This window comes from Zingiber officinale, chromosome 9B (genome assembly GCF_018446385.1).
Source record: "Zingiber officinale cultivar Zhangliang chromosome 9B, Zo_v1.1, whole genome shotgun sequence".
Lineage (NCBI taxonomy): Eukaryota > Viridiplantae > Streptophyta > Magnoliopsida > Zingiberales > Zingiberaceae > Zingiber > Zingiber officinale.
In genome coordinates this window covers 104,089,098-104,098,804 of record NC_056003.1, presented here as the reverse complement: position 1 = coordinate 104,098,804, position 9,707 = coordinate 104,089,098, and the positions used below count along the sequence as shown (strand labels likewise).

Genomic DNA, 9,707 nt, shown 5'->3' with positions numbered 1-9,707 from the left:
TAGATCCTCCAGATCTAGTTTAGACTTTTCACTTAGCTCTGATCGGCTCGCCAGGACTTTTCCCTTGATCTTAGGTCCTCCGGACCTCTCGATCATACTGCCAAGCTTCAGGTCCTCTCGACCTTCTTGGACTTGCACCTGGGTTCCACGATCTGCTAAGATTTCTCCTGCCTAGCCTCTAACTAGGTCTTTCTTGGTTGAGTAAACATCCTGCACACTCAGTCAACTTGTTAGATCATAACAAGACTTAACTTGAACCTTTGACAACATCAAAACTCAGGTGTGATTCTGGTGCAACTTGCACCAACAACTCATTCTCAACTAAACATGATTAAACTTTACCTCATCAAGTTGTCAACATTTAAATTCGGCTCTTTAAGTTTCATCTAATCAAATGAGTCAATTAATTTACCTTTCATTCAAATTCACAGTAACAAAACATTCAAGCATTCAAATTCACAGTAGCCATTAAACTCAAAAAACTAAAGTCATTTACAAACCGAAATCAACATTGCATTCACCATCACAATCCACTTCAATACTCAACTTAATTTCCAAGTCTTCTATACTCAATCACAATCAACACTAAAACTCAGAAGCTCATTCGCAATGACAATGAACAGAGGTAAACATTCAGCATTTCAAATTAAGTATCCAACAATTAAACTTCATTACACTCACAACTAATCTAATGAATAGAACTAAAGGTTCTCCTAAATTCTTGAATTGCAACTCAATAACCTTGTTAGAATCAGAACACCTAATTTAAATCAAAGTCTAAATTGCAACTAAGTTAGTAGCTAAACATGATTTGCATTGCAAACATTCAAATGAAAACAAACTTGCAAATAAGAAATAAGAAATCAGAAACAAAATTGCATATAAAAACTAAACTCAAACAAAACGAAATGGCAAGAAAATAAATCAGATCATTAGATCTGAGCATATTCATGGACAATTCAAAAGCAAAATGCAAATGAGGTAAACGTTCCTTATCCATGGATCCTTGCCGCAAGCTTCTTCTCCCTGCTGTCACTATAGAATTGCCTCTGAGAACGGCCTTTGGGCAATTGGCTTGAATCTCGAACTACCAGCTAATCCACCCGGATGTTCATAGCCTCTGAGAACGCCCTTCGAGCTCACACCCGAGTGGAATCCTCAATGCACAAGGAAACAGAGCATGAATTCTGGATTTGCGCACGTCACTCGATTGATCAGATCGGTTGGAGTTGCTAATGGAATGAAGAACAGAAATGCGATCGGAGCTTCTGGGAACCACCCTCGAGAGCTCCGTTGGCTGATGGAAATCCAGATCTGGGAACGCCTCTTGCCTGGATTGCGAACTGGGACAGAACTCAACTTCGCGGACTGGGGAACACCCTCTGCCGCTCTTTGTGTCCTCGGATGGTGAACGTCGGAGCTCAGGAATCGCCGCCGATGAAGAATGCTAACATCCGGATCTGGAATGGAGAACGGGAACCTCGGCGTCGTGGAGAATAAGAAGAAGGAACAGTGATAGCGAAAACGCCGAGTCCAACTCACTGTAGCTTCTCGCGAGGCTTTTAAATCCTTCTCAAATATGATCCAACGGTCCAGAACAATTCGAGGCTTGATCAACGGTTGGATGAACTCAGATCTGGATCAAAATCTCTGGATCTTCATCAACGGACGAGATCTGATCCTCATTAGGTCGGATGGACCAGATTCTTGACGGATGGCTCAGATCTCTCTGATCTTTAATGAACGGTCCAAATCGATCCAAAGCTTGATCGACTTGTTTAGCCCTAGATTTGAGCCCAAATATGGTCTGATCTGATCGGGTCCATGACCCTTTTTATGCCTACAAAATAATAATCAAATATTAGCATCAAATACCATGATAATAGGCTAATTTGTAATTAGGTCCAAGATCACATGCAATTTATGAAATGTAGAGTAAACATGAGTTTAAGCTATGAATAAACCATTAAAAACATGGATTATGAATTAAAATAATGTAGTAAAATCATGGTTATCAAGATCCTTTGTGCTGAAATCCTTCTTCTTCTTGGTGAACATTCTCCTTATCATGTTCACCAGTTGCTCTTTTGCATCTGAGTCTGAGTTAGATTCAAATTCTGCCTTTTGCTTGGTCTTGTTCTTTGTATGCTTTGTAAAATTTACAAGGAAAACTACACCTTTCTCGGTCCTTTGGGTGTTAATTTCTTCATGCAGTTTTAGTTCACAAAATAATTCATCTAATTTAAGTTTATTTAAATTTCTCAAAACTTTATAGGCATATACTATAGATGCCCACAATGCATTTCGGGAAAATGAATTTAGAGCATACCTTATGACATCCCAGTTTTGAACTCATGGCAGATGAGGTGCAACCCGTTGAGGATGCCTTTGATCCTTGCATGAAGTTGTGTTGTCATTTTTGCATCCTACATTTTGATATTGAATAATGAATTTAATAATACATCTCTTTTTGTTACCTTCGTGTCACTGGTGCCCTCGTGCTGTTTGATTAGCTTGTCCAACAGCTCCTTTGCATTTTCAAATAGGTCAACCCGGTTGAGTTCCTCCTTTGTCAGTCTGCACTGGAGGGTGTTTAGTGCTTTAGTCCAAATCAATAGGTTCTTTGGTTGCTTCGTCAACCGATGCCTGGTACCCACGTTAGATTGAGAACTACTTATCGATGTCCATCTTGAGGTACACCTCTATTCTCCTCTTCTAATACGGGAAGTCATCCCTGGCGAAGAGTGGAGGATGCGCGGTGTTGAAGCCTTCGCTTTGGGCCATTAGAATCTTTCACACAAAAAATAAGCAACAAAAGAAATCCCAAAACTAGGTCTTGGATTAGTAGTGTGGGAAATGATAAAGATAAGAAAACTTGATTTATATTGCACCAGTTTGAGCAATTCAAAGAAATTACAACGGGAAAATTTTCTAAAGAGGTAATTATACCAATTCAGAAAGACTAAAAAAAACTCAAAGTCGAAACGAAAGAAAACAAAAAGAATCTAGATCCAATGATACCTACACAAATGAAAATATATCATTGACTAATATGTAGTAAGAATTGATAAAAAATTAAAATATTACCCAGTGTTGTATCGGATGAAGTAGATATTATCTCTGTTTGATGCTCCAAACTGAGCAGCAATATGTTGTGACAATTTATTGTCTTCTTTGCTCACACCATATGTAGGTATATGACCAAAATCTACAAATGAAACATACTCGGCTCTATTTTCTTTCTTCAAGTATTTGTAAAGGTAACTACAAGGTAATTATAAGGTAATGACAAAATAATGGTAAATCTAAATATACCCCATGTAAATCAAAACAAAAGCATGTGAACAAAGCATAGCATGTGAACAACTATAGTATTTAAGACAACATACCTCATGTAAACTGCAAACTGAAATATAAAAAGTATAATATTAATAACTTGGTTTGAGATTTTGCTTCAATCAAATAATAATAAATTAATCAGGATGTATTAAGATTTATGACCTTAGAAATAGTAGTTCTAAAAATATTAATAGAAGTATGAAAATAAAGTTGTTAGATAAACCACTAATGAATCATCATGCATAGTTATGACACTAGAAAGCATACCAACCATGCAACTAGAAGAGGTCATTTTCCTAATATATCTATAACCTTAGAATAATTCTATGGTGACCTCTTTCTCGAACCTAGAGTTAAAATTTGAAAAGAAATAGTTAAATTCATCAATCCCCAATTACAAATCTAGGTATTTGAATGTCATATAGGTATTTCTCGACATGCATAAATAACATTTGGTTTGATATACATGTTTAGTAGTAATAATAGAATGTCAAGGCAGATGTTGTTGTTGTTAATATTTGGGTAATAGACTTTTGTTCAAAAAGATACCTGCAAGATCAGTGTATTATTTAGATATCATGAAAAGGAATCATGAGTCAAATGAAATTCCTTTAATACTGTGTTGACTTGAAACAGAGGAATTAGGAGAGAAGAAATGTAATTAAATTGAAAAGCAGCAAATTATGTTTTTCTCTTTCACTTTTGTTCAACTAAATGCATCATAAGATAAACGCTTTCATGAAAATATATATACATATTCCCTTCGCATGATATATAAATTAAAATGCAATAATTTTCAATGCAAGGGCAAAGTTTAAGGAAAAAGATGTTAGCCTTACTACAAGTTTATTATAAGACTGGACAGGTTGAAAAGGGCAAAAACAAAGAAAATGATTAATCACACCTTAAAATATTCAAGGTGAAAGAACCATTTGCTGTAGATATTCATGAAGAGTCATAATATCAAATCAACCACCAAAATACTCATCTTAACATTTTTTTTTTTGTTGGCAAAATGGACATGTCAGGAAACTCTACTAAATAAAGTAGTATGAATATCTAATTGAGTAAAAAGCAAGCTCAATATAAGATCCAATAATTGAAGATAAGTAGAGCACAAGACATAATTGGCCATATGATAAAATAATAAGGAGACAGAAGAAAAATCCAGAGCTAGCAAAGAGAGAAATTGAAGTAGATAGCATAAATAAACAAAGCCTTAAATCAGTAGTGATAAATAAAGTATATAGCATTTCTAATCCTTTTTACAACTACAGTTTCCATAGACAAGTGAATATGCACCTCTAATGCACTATCTAATACTGATGTTCAAATTTCTAATTTAACTTGATCCATCATACGCCATCAACCTAATTGATGGAAATCAAATGGAGTCTACAACCAACTAGTGAAGAAAAGTCAAGATCAACATATTAGGTAAACATAAGATGTACTATTAACCAAAAGGAAAAAATGTTCAAAGCATTGATGAATCAATCTCTAGAAACAAAAGAAATCTGCTAGAAAAATCAAGCAAAAATTCAACTTGCATCAAGAAAAATAACAAAAGGGTTCCTGCAATGTAAAACTAAAATCAAAATCAATTCTTTAAAATCGGCATGAGAAAGAAGGAGAGAAACACCCTAGGCGAATCAACCATGCTTGGTTCCTCTTATCCATACCTCTCTCGACGAGGGAGGTGGAGACTGTGTGGATGGAAGTTATAGGAAAGCCTCGCCTCAAGCGTAGCAGCGACGTGGGGTGCTTCCGCCAAAGTGGAGAGCTGACACAGTGTAGGGGAAGAACTGTTGTGACCTCTTGGACCTGCGGAGGTTGGAGGAGAAGAGGCAGGACAAGGAGTGTGGTGTGGAGAGATGGCACCTATAGGACAAGGAGCATGATAAGGAGCGAAGTAGCACAACCCTCACCGTGTCGCCCTCCGCCCTTGCCTTTGATTTCCAAGAGAGAAGACCAAGGAGATAGAGCTTGAAGCTAAAGAGGTGATTATTTAGCAGATGGGTCACCGACCCCTTTCTTGTGAAACTTAAAACCCTAGACAAGGGAAGAATGTTATAAGGATTAAAATATTTTAACCGGTTTAAAATTATTACTTCAGTATTTAGACATATCAATTTTATTTTATGTCTTAATACTTCATCAAATATACAATATGAAGTAAAATATGAGATAAAATTAAAAGTGGGGTCCATATTTGTTAACCTATGAAGTCTAAAGTGATATTTACTATACCAAATTTATTACTGAAGTTAATTATCATATATTACTTCATAATTAATAATTGTCGAAGTAAACAGTAGCGAAGTCTATTAATAAAATTCACATAGTGTCTCCTTGCTCAATTGGTGGTTGTACCAATTTAAAGTGAATAGGGTTCTGAAACCACTTGTAGGATCCATGCACATGTGAAAGGGGGGGGGGGGTGAATCACGTGACTTTAAAAAACTTGTCATCTTAACGTTTTGACATCCAAGTATAATGGAAAAATTTAAAACAGTTAGGTAGAGAAAAGCATAATACCTCCATTTTACGCTTATAAAGCATGAACTCCCCTTCAAACTTTGGCAGGTAGATGCTAGATCTGACCATCGTCTTCTTCTTTAGTTAGCAGTTAATCCTTCTAAAGCAGTTTGGCTTTGATATCAATTGTTGGATCATTGTTAACCGGCTAGAGGGGGTGAATAACCCTAAACATAAAGTTAGAATAATTCTCTTGCTATTAATCTTAGCAAGAACACAAAATTAGATAACATATATAATTAACATAAAAACAATAACATAAAAAAAATAGTAAGAAGGTTAAGGATTTACTTGATTAGTTAATAGGGCTATAATCGAGTCAAGCCGAGCCGAGCTTGGTGTCGGCCTTTTTCACATGTCACGTGGCACATCCAAATTAATAAATATTGGAACTCATTTAACTAAAGAAAACTCGTGTAGTATGGAGTCCCAAGTCGTATTTTTCCAAGAATAACTAATGAGTGTGTGTTAATTCTATAATTAATTCCAATCAATTCCTTACATCAACAAATTCAACTTAGCACTTCCATTTAACTCACAATTCAATTAAATTCATCTAATAAATTCAAGTATTCACTCAAAGGAAATCAATCTCATCTAATCATGATTCTCTTCCATCTTAACAAATTAGCATCAACTAAATTCTGATTCTTATGCCACATTGAATCAAATGAGTCAATTAATGTATCTTATACTCAAATTCACAGTTATAAATCATTCAAGCATTCAACATTCTCATTCACAATAAAAATTTAAATCTCAAGTTAAGCATTCATCATTCAAACTTGTTCACCATCGCAAGGATTAAATGTGCAGAACAAAGAATTACTAACTAAATCATAAAAACCTACAAACTATCAGTATCAGTATTGCAAACAAAACCTAACAGAACATATATTACTTTCAAAGGGTCAGTAATGTCGAGATTACAAACAAGAAATCAAAACCAAAATTACAAAAACTCAAACGTAAATGAAATTGCAATGTAGAGAATCAAATATGAAGATCTGAGCAATGTAATGGAGAATTCAACTAATTGCAAGAAGGGTAAACGTTCCTTATCCACAGATCAAGAAACTAAGTTTCTTCCCACTGCCATGACATAATGACTCCTCTGGGAACGCTTCTCGGGAAATCTCCGGAAATCAGCCAAGCTCATAGCTAGCACAGACGAATTGCACAGCTCCTGGGAACGCCTCTCAAGCTTGCAATCGCCTGGCACATCAACGCGCGAAGAACAGAGATGTTGAGTTGTGAAATTTGCGGACTCAAATTGATTGATCGGATCGATTCGGATGTCATGGATGGAATGGTAGTCGGAAGAAGATCGGAGCTACTGTGAACGCCTCTCGAGCTCCAGTGATGGTGGAAATCGCGGATCGTCGAACGCTCCTAAATCTGGATCGCGAACTGGACAGAACCTCAACTGTGGACTGGGAACGCCTCTGCCACTCTCTGTGCCCTCGGACACTGGTCGCCACTCACTCGGAGATTGTCGACGATGAAGAAGTCCAGCTCTCAGATATGGAAGATGGAACGGGAACTGAGCTGTCGCGCGAAGAAGAAGATGACACTGTAGAAGAAATCATGAAGCCAAGCCCAGCTTCACTGTAGCTTCTCGCGGCCTTTTAAATCTCCTCAGATTTGATCGGACAGCTGGGATGCTTCGGAGCTAAATCAACGGTGAAAGATGACCTAAAATCCGATCCAACAGTACCGATCTTCATCTACAGTCCAGATCTGCTCCTCATTAAGTAGGATGGACCAGATGCTTTGCGGATGACTCAGATCTCTCTAATCTTCAATGGACGGTCCAAATCGATCCAAAGCTTGATCTCCTCATTTAGCCCTAGATTTGAGCCCAAATGTGGCATGATTTGATCTAGCCCATGCTCCTTTTGATGCCTACAAAATAATAAACAAATATTAGTATAAAAAACCATGAAAATAAACTAATTTGCAATGAAGTCCAAAATCAAATGTAATTACAAAATGTAATGTAAATGTGAGTTTAAGCTATGAATATACCATCAAAAACATGCATTATGAATCAAAATAATATAGCTAAATCATGGTTATCAAATCCCCCACACTTAGTCTTGGACATCCCGTTCAAGTCAAGAAAAACCTAAAATCATCTCCACACAAATTCCCTAGCAATACCTAGAAGATAGTAAAAGGTAATTAACTAAGGTCATCTTGAAGATCACAAACAATCATGAATACAATCGAAACAATAATCAGTAGATATGGTGATTTCAGTCCAATTGAAAAATTAAGCAAGTTGCAATCTCATAAGGTGTTAACCTATTCTAGCCCTCACACTCAAAATTGTATATAAGTGGAGCTCACTCAATGTCACTCACAACATTTCACTACCATAAGCTTGCTTAGTTTCTAATTCTCCACCACTATAAACATAGCATACATGAATCAAAAGTATTTTATCAACAAGAATTGAAATGGAATCAAAAATAATAATGACAATGAATGAAATAGGTAAAAGAAAAGAATTCAATGAAAAATTGAGAAGATAAGAGTATTGGAGGAATATACTTGATGAGTTGACAATTTTGATGTGAAAAGAGATGAATACCATTTGTTATTACCACTTCAAAGTATCAAGCTAACCCCTTCTTCAATTTGATGACAAATAAAAAATCTTGATACTCTATCTTCACAATTGATACTCCCTTTATGTGCCATTTTTTTTTCTTCACTGTCACTATTTTTTTTCACTGTTTTTCCACTTCAATTTCACACTTGGAAGCTAAAACAAACTTAAATCACCTTATGAGGAAAAGTTCCCTCCCCCACACTTAGAACATTGGCCGTCTCGGACAATAGAATATTTCTTGAATGCAAATCAGAATTTCAGTTTCAGAATTCCATATTTAAAGGAACTTAAGGTTTGGATTCATTCCTCAAGTCTTCTCCTTGAGCACACTGATTAGACTAAAATCTTCCAAAATTTGATTCGAGCTTTGCAAATGTTGTACTGCCCACTGAAGTTGTGCATCTCAATTGGATTAGTGGAAAACCAAATTAAGCCTCATTGAACTCCTACAACAATCTTGATCACAGTATTCCTTTTCAGCATGCCAAAATTTGGTGTTGGCCTTTTTCACATGTCACGTGGCACATCCAAATTAATAAAGATTGGAACTCATTTAACTAAAGAAAACTCGTGTAGTATGGAGTCTCAAGTCGTATTTTTCCAAGGATAACTAGTGAGTGTGTGTTAATTCTATAATTAATTCCAATCAATTCCTTACATCAACAAATTCAACTTAACACTTCCATTTAACTCACAATTCAATTAAATTCATCTAATAAATTCAAGTATTCACTCAAAGGAAATCAATCTCATCTAATCATGATTCTCTTCCATCTCAACAAATTAGCATCAACTAAATTCTGATTCTTATGCCACATTGAATCAAATGAGTCAATTAATGTATCTTATACTCAAATGCACAGTTATAAATCATTCAAGCATTCAACATTCTCATTCACAGTAAAAATTAAAATCTCAAGTTAAGCATTCATCATTCAAACTTGTTCACCATCGCAAGGATTAAATGTGTAGAACAAAGAATTACTAACTAAATCATAAAAACCTACAAACTATCAGTATCAGTATTGCAAACAAAACCTAACAGAACATAGATTACTTTCAAAGGGTCAATAATGTTGGGATTGCAAACAAGAAATCAAAACCAAAATTACAAAAACTCAAACGTAAATGAAATTGCAATGTAAAGAATCAGATTTGAAGATCTGAGTAATGTAATGGAGAATTCAAACTAATTGCAAGAAGGGTAAACATT

General features: G+C 35.6%; 1 long non-coding RNA gene across 6 annotated transcripts; it reads right to left on the bottom strand.

Moving 5' to 3' along the window:
* Positions 1–222: 222 nt before the first annotated feature.
* On the bottom strand, positions 223–5,372 carry LOC122024042. 6 transcript variants are annotated; one of them, XR_006123296.1, is made up of 4 exons: positions 5,022–5,372; positions 3,088–3,208; positions 2,330–3,021; positions 226–1,840 (listed from the first exon to the last, which is right to left on the bottom strand). It is a non-coding gene; the product is annotated as an uncharacterized LOC122024042 (long non-coding RNA). The 6 variants fall into 6 exon arrangements; XR_006123292.1 differs by having other exon boundaries at positions 223–1,840; positions 2,330–2,394; positions 2,478–5,372; XR_006123293.1 differs by having other exon boundaries at positions 223–1,840; positions 2,330–2,386; positions 2,478–5,372.
* Between the last annotated feature and the right edge of the window lie 4,335 nt (positions 5,373–9,707).